Consider the following 13,116-nt stretch of genomic DNA (forward strand, 5'->3'; position numbering starts at 1 on the left):
AGACCATAAGTTTGACACAGATGTCTTGTTAATAATGTCTCCAACTATATGGCTTTCACATATGTCTGCCAATGAACCAAAAGGTAGCTGTTTCAGTAAAACTGGTTGACCAGCAAGTCCCTGGCAGGCATGCATCTCCACCCCATCACTGGGGTTGCAGGCAGACATTGTCATAATAGCCTTACAAATAATAATAGCCTAATAACCATATGAATATGGTGCTAAGGATCCAAATTTGTATCCTCAAGCTTACACAGCAAGCACTTTAGCCACTGAGCCATCTTCTCAGTCCATAAAGAGAACATTCATCCAAGAATTCAATGTCCAGATAAACTGTCCTTCAGCTGCAATGGTCTTCTCTATATGCAAAGGCTCCTCAAAATACATAATTCAATCAGGCCTCCTGAAAAGTTACGGATATTATACTCCAAAGAGCTAAGAAATGAGTCAAAGCAAGTTATGCAATAAAAGGAAAATCAGAGTAGGATGGGGTCATTATAACACTTTAAATATCACAAGGAGTCCTTAGTGAAATTTTTCAATTTTACTTTGTTTATAAATATATAGCATAAATTTATACATATGAGAATGTCACATGATAATCTATAATTAAAAGTCAATTTAAATATATAGAAAATGCAAAATGTTAAAAGCTCTGTGAATTTTATACAAAGAAACCAATTTAACATTAAGAAATAAAAATAAAACTATAAATAATGTACAATAATATATTAAATATAATATAAAATTATAAAATAAAATGTAGGACTCAAAATGGACTATATAAGGCAAAATAGTCAAACTTTAGCTTCATGACACACAATAGGTATATTCATTTCAAAATAAAGACTAATAAAATAAATTGAGCAACTTAATTTCCAAGTAAATCTGTAGAAACTGTGTGTTTAAAAAATAACAACAATAAAATTATCTGAAAAAAACAAGGAAAAGTACTTCAAAAAAAACAAGACATCCCAAATATTAGAGCATGCAGGGCAAGACAATAGGTAAAGACAATCCTGAAGGTTTTGACAATAAGCAAACACATATGGGTATTATCCATATTAAAGCAATGGTTCTACAAAAATAATTCAACTATAATAGTGTTTCTGTGTGCTATTTGAAATAGAAACATAGAACAGTAGAATTTTAAATAAAGATGTACACACAAACAAAAATAAATCAGAAAACTTAAAATCAATAAATCATCTCATCAAGAATATGTCAGAAAAATAAGAGGAAGATAGGAGTTGAAATATTTTTCCCAGACCTCCCTCCCCACCCAAAAAAAAGGATACAAGAGCCTGGTGGTAATGGCACACGCCTTTAATCCCAGCAATCAGGGACAGAGACAGGAAGGTCTCTATGAGTTCAAAGAAAACCTGGACTACAGAGCAAGTCCCAGAACCAGAGCTAAACAGATAAACGCTGTCCTGGGTTATGGGGTAGGTGGTGGGAGAAGAGAAAGAAGTAGATAGATAGATAGATAGATAGATAGATAGATAGATAGATAGATAGATAGACAGACAGACAGAAAGAAAGAAAATAAAAGCCGGTGTGATGGTTTGTATATTCTTGGACCAGGGAGTGGTACCATTTGGAGGTATGGTCTTGTTGGAATAGGTGTGGCCTGGTTGGAGGAGGTGTTTCACTGTGGGTGTGGGCATAAGATCTTCACCCTAGTTGCCTGGAAGTCAGTCTTCCACTAGCAGCCTTTGGATGAAGACATAGAACTCTCAGCTCTGCCTGTGCCATGCCTGCCAGGATACTGCCATGCTCCCACCTTGATGATAATGGACTGAACCTCTGAACCTATAAGCAAGCCCCAATTAAATGTTGGTTTTTTATAAGACTTGCCTTGGTCATGGTGTCTGTTCACAGCAGTAAAACCTTAACTAAAACAGCCGATTTCTAGTAGCACAGGCCTTTAAACTCAGCACTCATTAGGCAGAGGCAAGTGGATCTATTTCTGTGGGACCAGTCTGGTCTACAGAACAAGTTCCAGAACACTACATAAATAAACTTTATCTTGGTTGGGGAGTGGGGGAGAAAGAGATAGATAGATAGATAGATAGATAGATAGATAGATAGATAGATAGATAGATAGATAGATAGATGATAGATAGATAGATAGATAGATAGATAGATAGATAGATAGATAGATGCAGGCAGGCAGGCAGACAGACAGACAGACAGACAGAAAAGGAAAGGAAAGCAGTCTGTGGTAGCACAAGCCTTTAATCCCAGCACTTAGAAGACAGAGGCAAGTGAATCACTATGGGACCAGCCTGGTCTACAGAGTAGGTTCCAGAGAAGCCAAGGCTACAGAGAAATGCTGTCTGGAAATACACACACACAAAAGAAAAATATAGTTTACTGTGAAAAAATTGATCACATGTATTATACATTTAAAATGTTGAAAGAGGTCATAAATATACAAAGGCTAAAAATAACGGTTATGGAAAATACCAACATAATCTTTTGGCACAAATAACATTAGTGTGTTTAAAGTATTGATATAGAGGAATTTAGTAACATGAGGAATAATGTTAATTACATATGCTAATTTTAACCTTAGAAAATAAACTTTTCAAATTCTTTGAAAGATAAGCAAAATTACAGTGACTCCTTCCCAGCTTTAGGGGAAAGATGATCCTCAGGCAAAACAAACATCCAAAAACTAAAAGGAAGGACTTTCTAATTCATTTGCATAAGATAACATTTCATTTACAAATATGGAGACAATAATGCTAAATAAAAGCTAAGAAATCAATTTAGCATTCTATCCTATAACTAATAGCCTTTTCCAAGAATATAAAATTATTTAATAACCAAAGGGTCTGTTGATGCGATACAGAATAGTTTAATGGGAAAATCTATGCAATTTCTACCAATCCTACAATAAATGGATGCAATGAAATGGAACAAGCAAAGTGCGTTTAAAACATTTTCTTTACATCAACAGGATCCTGGATACAATATATTAGAGGAGTTCTCATGAAAGTCTTAGAGAAGGTAGAACCCTCTGCCACTGGCCCAGTAACTAATACTGGTGTGACAGTGTAATCAATTAAGTGTAAACAATTCATCGGAACAAGGGGAAAGAAATAAAACGAGCAGGAACCACCCAGTGCAGTGCCCAGAGTTGCAGCTAGTAAATGTCAGCCTAATGTTGTAGAGTGTCTGAAAGGACTGAGAACTAATGATGAATTTTAAAGATTACATATATCAAATATGCAACAAACAATGGTTTACGAAATATCTTTGCTACAGTAGCCAGAGACTATTTGTAGCTGGGAACAAATTTAGTCACCAAAAATTGGCTTTAATGAGGTCAATGTTTACTTTGAAAAAAGACTACTAAAAAAGGAAGCAAAGTCATAGTGTGTTCTTGGGTGGAGAAGAAAACAATCGTAACAAAAAAAAAAAAAAACAGAGAGTTCTTTTTGTTTTATTTTGGTGTTTCCCATATGCAATGATCCTTAAATTCTTATAAACATTACATCATTTATTCTTTAAAAAAAATCCCTTGAGTCCATTTAATAAGTATTTCCATTTTTAAAATGAGTAAACACTTTTTTTTCAAGTGCACAAAAAATAGTCACCAATGTAGCTCATAGTTTTGTCCCTAAAACAACTGATAACCGCTTGCAAATGAAAATTTATTTCCTCCAAAGGAGTCTCATGGGGGGAACAAACTACTCTTTTTTTTTTAAGATTTGTTTGCTTATTAGATATATATATGAGGGCATCAGACCCTATTACAGATGTTTGTGAGCCACCATGTGGTTGCTGGAAACTGAACTCAGGACCTCTGGAAGAGCAGTCAGTGCTCTTAAACACTGAGTCATCTCTCTAGGCCCAACAAACTACTCTTAAGGGTAATCTGCATGCCCAGAAGTAGAGGGCCAACAGCAAACAAACTCAAGGGCATCTTTGTGGGTTCCTTGTCTCATTATGTTATATCAGGGCTTTCTTTCTTCCTTTCTTTCTTTCTTTCTTTCTTTCTTTCTTTCTTTCTTTCTTTCTTTTCTTTTCTTTCTCTCTTTTGTTTTGCTTTGTTTTGTTTTTTGTTTCCTTTTTAACTTTATCTTTCTATTATTTTTGTATTCATTTACATTTCAAATGTTATCCCCTTTCCTGGTTTTCCCTCCAAAAAGCCCCTTTCCCTTTCCCCTCCCTCTCCCCCTGCTCCCCAACCTACCCACTCCCACTTCCTGGCCCTGGAATTCCCCTATACTGGGGAATAGAGCTTTCACAAGACCAAGGGCCTCCCCTCTCATTGATGTTCCACAAGGCCATCCTCTGCTATATATGCAGCTAGAACCATGAGTCCCACCATGTGTACTTTTTGGTTGTTTTAGTCCCAGGGAGTTCTGGGGGATACTGGTTAGTTCACATTGTTCCTCCGAAAGGACTGCAAACCCCTTCAACTCCTTGGGTCCTTTCTCTAGCTCCTTCATTGGGGACCCTGTGCTCAGTCCAACGGATGGCTGTGAGCATCCACTTCTGTATTTGTCAGGCACTGGCAGAACCTCTCAGGAGACAGCTATATCAGGCTCCTGTCAACAAGTACTTGTTGACATCCACAATAGTGTCTGGGTTTGGTGATTGTATATGGGATGGATCCCCAGGTGGGGCAGTCTCTGGTTGGTCATTCCTTCAGTCTCTGCTCCACACTTTGTCTCTGTAACTCCTTCCACAGTATTTTGTTCCCCCTTCTAAGAAGGATCAAAGTATCCACCCTTTACTCTTCCTTCTTGAGTTTCACGTGGTTTGTGAATTGTATCTTGGGTATTCTGAACTTTTAGGCTAATATCCACTTATCAGTGAGTGCATGTGTGTTCTTTTGTGAATGGGTTACCTCACTCGGGATGATATCCTACAGATCCATCCATTTGTTTAAGAGTTTCATAAATTCATTGTTTTTAATAGCTGAGTAGTACTCCATAGTGTAAATGTACCACATTTTCTATATCCATTCCTTCCTCTGTTGAGGGACACCTGGGTTCTTTCCAGCTTCTGGCTATTATAAATACAGCTACTATGAACATAGTGGAGCTTATGTCCTTATTATATGTTGGAGCATCTTCTGGGTATTCTCTTGTTTTCTAGCAAGAGACAGAAAAGGGGAGAGAAATATGGAAGAGGGGAGAAACTAGGAGGAGTACAGGAAGAAATCAAAATCTGGATATTCTACATTTCGAAGGGAAGAAAAGTCTTTTCAATGAAAGAAAAAAATCATTCACTTCAAAATAGTCAACAAAATGGGTTATTTATTAATTATGTGAATAATGACACTTCAAAATAAATTTATAATAACTGATAAAAATTTGAAAATTAAAACACATAGAAAAGTTGAAAAATAGTTGAATTATGCAAAGTACATTCTCTAACTATATCTAATTTAACTAGAAACAGATAACAGTACACTATATGGAAAATCACCAAGTATTCAAGATTTGAACAGTGTTTTCTATATAATTTATTGGTGAAAGAAATTGTCACCAGAGAAATTGAAATGTGCCTATCAAAATATCTGAGTCAGATAAACAAGTGCTTAGAAAAATAGTATTAATATATATTAGAGAACAATAAAAATCTCAAATGAAAAAATATAAGACCTATGTTAGGGACCTGTAAGTGAATTTTAAGAGAGAGAAACAATGTTGTTGAATAATCAATGGATCCAAAGTTTTCATCTTTGAAAACATCAATAAAATTATAAACTTGTATCCAGAATGATAAATACATAGAGAAGAAAGTACCAATATCAGAAATGAAAGCAGAATTTTCACTACAGTAACCAGAGACCAACAAAGATAGCAATGAAGTATTACAACAGGAAGGAAGGAAAGAAGGGAGGACAGAAGGAAAGAAGGAAGGAAAGGAGAAAGGAAGGAAAGAAGGGAGGGAGGGAGGGAGGGAGGGAGGGAGGGAGGGAGGGAGGGAGGGAGGAAGACAGATCCCAACATGACTGAAACTCGTGAGGATGATGTCTTCCACAAACTCAGAACACTGCTGGACTAAAAGTACCACCCTGAGTACATTAGTGATATGGACAAGTGGAACTGGCTGGAGTGATGCTAACATTACATCCAAGTAACAAAAAAGAAACTGGTCTGCAGATTCTTTTAAATTCTGTGGGGCTTTGAAATCAGGAAAGTAACTATGAATGACCAGAAAACAACAAAGTAGAAGAAATGTTCAATCAAAACAATAAACCATGGAGGAGCTAGAGAAAGTACCCAAGGAGCTAAAAGGGTCTGCAACCCTATAGGTGGAACAACAATATGAACTAACCAGTACCCCCCAGAGCTCATGACTCTAGCTGCATATGTAGCAGAAGATGGCCTAGTTGGCCATCATTGGGAAGAGAGGCCCCTTGGTCTTGCAAACTTTATATGCCTCAGTACAGGGGCCATGAAGTAGGAGTGGTGGGGGAGTGGGGGAAGGGTATGGGGGACTTTGGGGATAGCATTTGAAATGTAAATGAAGAAAATACCTAATTTTTAAAAGAAGTAAAAAAAAATAAGTATACTTATTTGAATATTTCACAATGCATACATGTACACAACCATCACAGTGTACTTTGTAACTTTGTACAAGTATTATGTATCAATTCCAAATAAAGTAAATCCTCAAATTAAAAAAAAATCGACCATATCATTGAGCTGAAGGAAACATCTACTTTTAAAGTTTCTAACTTTGTAGGCTTATTGGACAATGATCTATAGTTAGTATGGGAAAATACAGATTAATATTGAAAGAACTGCTTTTGGAAGCATGCAGACATTTCACAGGCTCTCTGTATTATATAACTCTCAAAGATTAATCATCAGATTTCAAGAATCACAACTTCTTCCATGCAAATAAATAAATCTTAAAGAAAAGTTCAAGTTCAAACAACCTTGTCAATAAACTCTGCCAAACAATTACATACAGTCAATATCAACTCTAAAATTTCTTCTATAACAAAGAAATTTCTCACTTTTCAATCTGAGTCTGGCAATTTTCTGCTATAAAAACTAGGCAAATTATTAAAGTAAAAGAAAGAATACAAGAGAATATTTCTCATCAGTATAGTTATGAAAATTCTCAGCAAATCTGGCACATTGAATCCAAAACAGTATTATAAACAAATGAAATTTCTCTTTGAATAACAGATATAACATTGAAAGTCTAACAAAGTAATTTTTACATAACATACTACATGATTAACATATTACAAGATAAAATAAATAATAATTTCTCTAAATTCAAGAGAAAATAACCACATCAGTCAACATGGAAAAGGCTTGCAGCCTTTCTGTCTCTCTCAGCTGAAAACTTTGCATAGAATACAAAAGGCAGTGGCCTGAAAGCGCTTGAAGCTTCACATGACATTCCAGAAAGGCAAAGCTAGAAGAACACAGAGCAGACAAGTGGTATTCAGGAGCTGGCTAAAAGACCTAGGAAAACACTTGAGCTGTGATTGATCTGCCTTTCTGTGTCCTGGTTCAATAATGATTACATAGCCATTATAAGATGATATGGAATTAGACATTAAAATATATGCATACATTTTAATGTGTGTAAAATCACCCCAAACAGAGCATGGCGTTGCACACCTATTCCAGCACAGAAGATCCTGAGCTCCAGGCCAACTTAAACTATGTACCATTGCATACACTAGCAAGATTTTGCTGAAAGGACCCAGATATAGCTGTCTCTTGTGAGACTATGCCGGGGCCTAGCAAACACAGAAGTGGATGATCCCAGTCAGCTATTGGATAGGTCACATGGCCCCCAATGGAGGAGCTAGGGAAAGTACCCAAGGAGCTAAAGGGGTCTGCAACCCTATAGGTGGAACAACAATATGAACTAACCAGTACCCCGGAGCTCTTGACTCTAGCTGCATATGTATCAAAAGATGGCCTAGTCGGCCATCACTGCAAAGAGAGGCCCATTGGACTTGCAAACTTTATATGCCCCAGTACAGGGGAACGCCAGGGCCAAAAAGGGGGGGAGGGTGGGTAGAGGATTGTGGGGGTGGGTATGGGGGACTTTGGGATAGCATTGGAAATGTAAACAAGGAAAATACCTAATAATAAAAAAATAAAAATAAAAAAGAAAAAGAAAACCTTGGCTAACCATACCAGTTAGGCAATTAGCCTGCATTGAAAAACTTTGAAAATCAGTAAGAGGTTTTGTTTTTTTTTAATGAAGTCAAAGTATAGACTTTCTAGAAGTAGAGAGGAAAAAAACACTAATTAATGAAAGAAGTCTGGAAAGTTCTTTTGTAATTTATTCACCAGCTTTGGAGATTACACATTCAGCTTTAAAAGAAATTTGGTTTTTTTTTTTTACGGTAATAGAAACAGGTAATTGAGTACTGGAGACTCAAATGCTCAGCAGTAGAACATTTCCTAACATGTGTGAGGCCCTAGGTTCGATGTCCAGTACCTCACAGAGTGAATATAACGATTTCTAGACTGAAGGTTTAATCAGATCCTCGGAGAACACCAGATGAAACTAGGGAGGCTGATAGATGATAGAAAGTTGATAAATGATAGATTGAAAGAGAGAGGGGGGGATGGATAGATAGATGATAGATAGATAGATAGATAGATAGATAGATAGATAGATAGATAGATAGATAGACAGATAGATAGATGATAGAGATGATAGATGATGATAATGATGATAGATACAGATGATAGAAGACAGAGATATGAGAGAGTGTGTGTGTGTTAGACAGGCAGGCAGACAGACAGAGACAGACAAATAATAGACAGACACATATATACATACATACACACATAAATAATAAAGCAAGAAAAACACGGCTTAATTAAATTTTAGAAGTCTAGATTGAAAACAAGTTTCTAGACACTTTCAGAGACGAAAGGTAACATGCCATATAAAAAGGGGGGACTGAGAGCTGGAAGTTAATAGAGTAATTCACTTCACCATTCATAGTTCCCAGTCTAGTGCCATAGTCACAGTCATACCATCCACCAAAGACATTAGTCAGAATATTTTAAGGTTTGTGTTCTCTAGAAAAAAAAATCCACTTTGCATGCCCATTTGATGCAGACTCTACTACAAGAGGCAGTTTGCCAAAACAAGAGAATAAATTAAGTAGAACCTAGGATTCACAGAATCAAAACCCAGCACTACCGTGTGGTAAAGAGACCTCCCAGCTGCAGGGTAGCCCCAGTAGAACCCAAGTCAGATATATGGAAAATAGTACACGAGTAAGAGGCTGTACGCCCCAAGAAAAACTCAGCCAAGAAGAGAGAAAAGGAAAGTGACAGTTCATCAGATGTCCTGGCCATTTTTTGAGGAATGTTATGATTTGGCCCTAAATTTTTATTTTAAATTTTTTGAATCAAAATAGAATTACATCACTTTTTCATCCCTTCCCTCCCTCTAAACTGTCCCACATACTATCCTTTCAGACCCTCCCATGCTCTCCAACTCTCAACTCAATAGCCTCTTTATCTTTGATTATTATTGTATACATACATGTATGTTGGTTTATGCACAAGTATATATAAATACAACCTGATGGATCCATTTTTGTCGATTTTGTGAATATGGTTTCAGGGAGAACCACTGCACATTGGACAACTAATAAGAGAGAGGTCTCATCCCTGGAAGACACTAACTCTCCTTCTCCCAAGACATCAGCTGCCTGTAGAGGGGCCCTGGGGAAATAACCCCCTTCCATAGAAACATGCCATCTGCAGTTTTCATTGTTCTGGTCTGGTTTATGCAACCATTTCTAAGAAAGACTGTTCTACCGCGCATTTCTTGGTATTCTGGCTCTTAGAATCTCTCTTCCTCCTCTTCTGCAATGTTTCCTGAGCCACAGAAACAGGGACTGCCCACAATCATTAGATTTTCGCATTGTGTCCAATTGTGTTTTTGTGTGATGGTCTCTGTTTCCTGTGAAGAGAGTCTCCTTGGATGAGTCATAGTAGCCATGCTTACCTGATTTAGAATTCAATTTAAAAAAAAAAAAACATGCTGGTCTAGCAAAGTAAGAATAGTAGATCCATTTCTAAAGCCCATAAGCCCCCTGACCACAAGAAGCTGCCAAGATTTCTAGCATCAAACATGATTTTTCTCCTGTTGATTCAGCTTTAAGTCCAATTAGACAGCTGTTGGCCCTTGAAAGTGTCACTTATTGCACCTCTCTGCAAATCTTGACATGCTAGCTATTGATGTCATCCATGGATGTTGCAGCAGAGTTGAACTTAATCTTCACTCCCTTGGAAGCTTGTACTTTCTAGAGCCATGGAAACTAGACTGCAGCAAAAAAAGACTATCAAGTCAGATCTAGCTCTAATTATCTGAATCCTGTGTCATAGCATGTGGTATCTTCAGCAATATTGTTCACTCTCAATCCCTGAGAAGCAATTAAAGGCTATGTCAATAATCTGTACCGTTCTGGGAGTCACTAAACAACTCTGAGCAACAATTCAAAAGTAAGTTTCTCCTGACTTATACTGGGTTTTTTTTTGTTTGTTTGTTTGTTTGTTTGTTTTTTTAGTTTATGGTTATTGTGCAAGACATTGTCAGCCCAAAGATAGATAGATGATAGATAGATAGATAGATAGATAGATAGATAGATAGATAGATAGATAGATAGATAGATAGATAGATGAGAGAGAGAGAGAGGGAGAGAGAGAGAGAGAGAGAGGGAGAGAGAGAGAGAGAGAGAGAGAGAGAGAGAGGGAGAGAGAGAGAGAGAGAGATTCAATTAATGTCTGGAATAACAGTCCCTCCTGTCCTGTATTATTCTTTTTGCTTAGGATTGCTTTTCCTGGGACATTTTTGGTTCCATATGAATTTTAGGGTTTTTTTTTTCTATTTCTGAGAAGAAAGTTCTGGGGATTTTGGTTGAGATTGTGTTGAATCTGTACATTCTTTTGGTAGGTTAGTGGTTTTTACATATTAATTCTACCAGTCCACGAACATGAAATGTCTTTCATGTGAAAGACACTTTGACATACCATTTTCCTCAATTCCTTCCCTTAGGGTTTTGAAATTTTCCTTGTAGAGATTTTTCACATCCTTGGGTTTATTCCCAGTTATCCTGATGTCTTACGGTGTAGTAAATGAAAGTATGCCCATGATCTGTTTTTCTCGGTGTGTTTGTTGTTGGGGTCTAGAAAGGATATTGACTTTTATAAGTTGATTGTGTAACTGTCACTTCATTTTTTTCTAGGAGTTTTGTGGTGGAATTTTTGAGACCTCTGCACACAGAGATGATTTGACTTATTCCTATTCCGTTATTTCCTCCTCTTATAATATTGCTTCAGCAACTGCTTCAAGAACTCCATAGAGAAGGGGTGGGGACAGTGCTCAGTTCTGTCTTATCCCTGATTCTAATGAGACCGCTTCAAGTTTTGCTCCCTTTAGGATGAGGGTGGTTGGGAGAATGTCCCCTCCTGTCATACTCTCTCTAGAAGCTTTATGAGAGCATGTTGAAATTTGCAAAGATCCTTTCAGTATCTTGGATGATCATATGATTTTTGTCTTTGAGTCCATTAATGATTTATTATATTTATAGATATATGTATATTTAACCAACCCTACCTTTCTAGCATAAAACCAACTTGATCATGTTGGATAATCTGGTATTTGATTGCATTTGATTTGCTAGTAATTTATTGAGAATGTTGCGTCAATGTTCATCAGGAATATCAGTCTGTAGTTTTAATTATTTATTTACTTACTTATTTATTTATTTACCTGGCTTGAGTATTACAGTGATACAGGTTTCATAAAACGACTATGGGAGTGTTCTTTCCATTCCTTTTTTTTTTTTTAAAGATAGAAAGGGTTGGTTGTAGTTCTTTGAAAGTATGGTGGACTTCTTCTGTGAGTCTATCTGGTCTTGAACCTTTTCTCTTGTCAGAAGACTTACGATTGTTCTAACCTCCTCCTTTGTTATATGACCCTAACCAAGGAAGGACTTAATAAGGGATATGAAGAAAAATAAATAGTAAGTTTTGGAAACACAGAGTTTCATTTTTTTAAAAAAAGTGAACATATTGTAACACATCATCAACTATAACTAACCTTAAATGGTGTTTGTTTAAACAGACATTCTTATGGAAAACTGGAAATGGAGACATGGTCAGTGCAGAAAAAGAAAGCATAGAATTGTGCTTTGTTATGACACAAAAGAGTTAAGCCCCCATTCACAAAGAAGTAAGATGAATGCTAAATATGGAAATTTGAAAAAGCAAGAAGCAATACTATAAACTACTTGAGAGAATACTGTTGCATGACATAAGGGTGGAAACTGGGAATAAATGATGCTGAAGAAATTTTAAATGATAAGATAAAAGTTTATGTGGAGCCAAACCAAGCAAGGATGATACCAGTAAGCATGCTAAGTGGGGAGAGGGAAAGCTTAGGGGGCCTCAGGCTTAGACAAAGACCTTCATGAAGATAGCTGCAGTTCTTACCCCCTTCCTGTTCCTTCCCCCCCCCCTCCCCCTCCCCCTCCCTTTCCCCTTTCCCCTTTCCCCTTTCCCCTTTCCTCTTTCCCCTTTCCCCTTTCCCCTTTCCCCTTTCCCCTTTCCCCTAAGCTCCTCCTGCTGCAAGGCAGCATGAATTTCTGACTTTCCCCAATGTACCCTGAATAAAGGCAAATGTTTAAACCACAAATTCTGGCATTGGTTGTTTAGAGTCTTTCAATAGGAGGTGACTGTGGACTCTTTTCCAGTCTAATCTCTTGCTCCCTTCATTGGCTTCAGACACATTCAACACTTTCTATTTCTTGAAAGGTTCTGAATTTCCCTCATCATAACTGTGTTCACATTGTTTGTGACAAACACACACATTTCCGAGCTCAGTCCATCTAATGACATTCAGTCTCCACAGCAATGTCCCGTTCGTGGGACGACAATGAATGCCGAGTTGTCTTTCCCAACATTCTCTGCCCAGCCTCCACCATTCTCCAAAGAAATCTCTCTCTTTCTGCTCTATACTGCCTCACAACTTTGCTTATGTTTATTTATAGGAATTGTTACAGCTGTTGCACAGTAGTTATTTTTATTTCATTATCCTGCTAAATTATAAAATCCTTGAAACACAAAACATTTTGTTCATCCT

Source organism: Mus musculus, chromosome 15, assembly GCF_000001635.26.
Source record: "Mus musculus strain C57BL/6J chromosome 15, GRCm38.p6 C57BL/6J".
Lineage (NCBI taxonomy): Eukaryota > Metazoa > Chordata > Mammalia > Rodentia > Muridae > Mus > Mus musculus.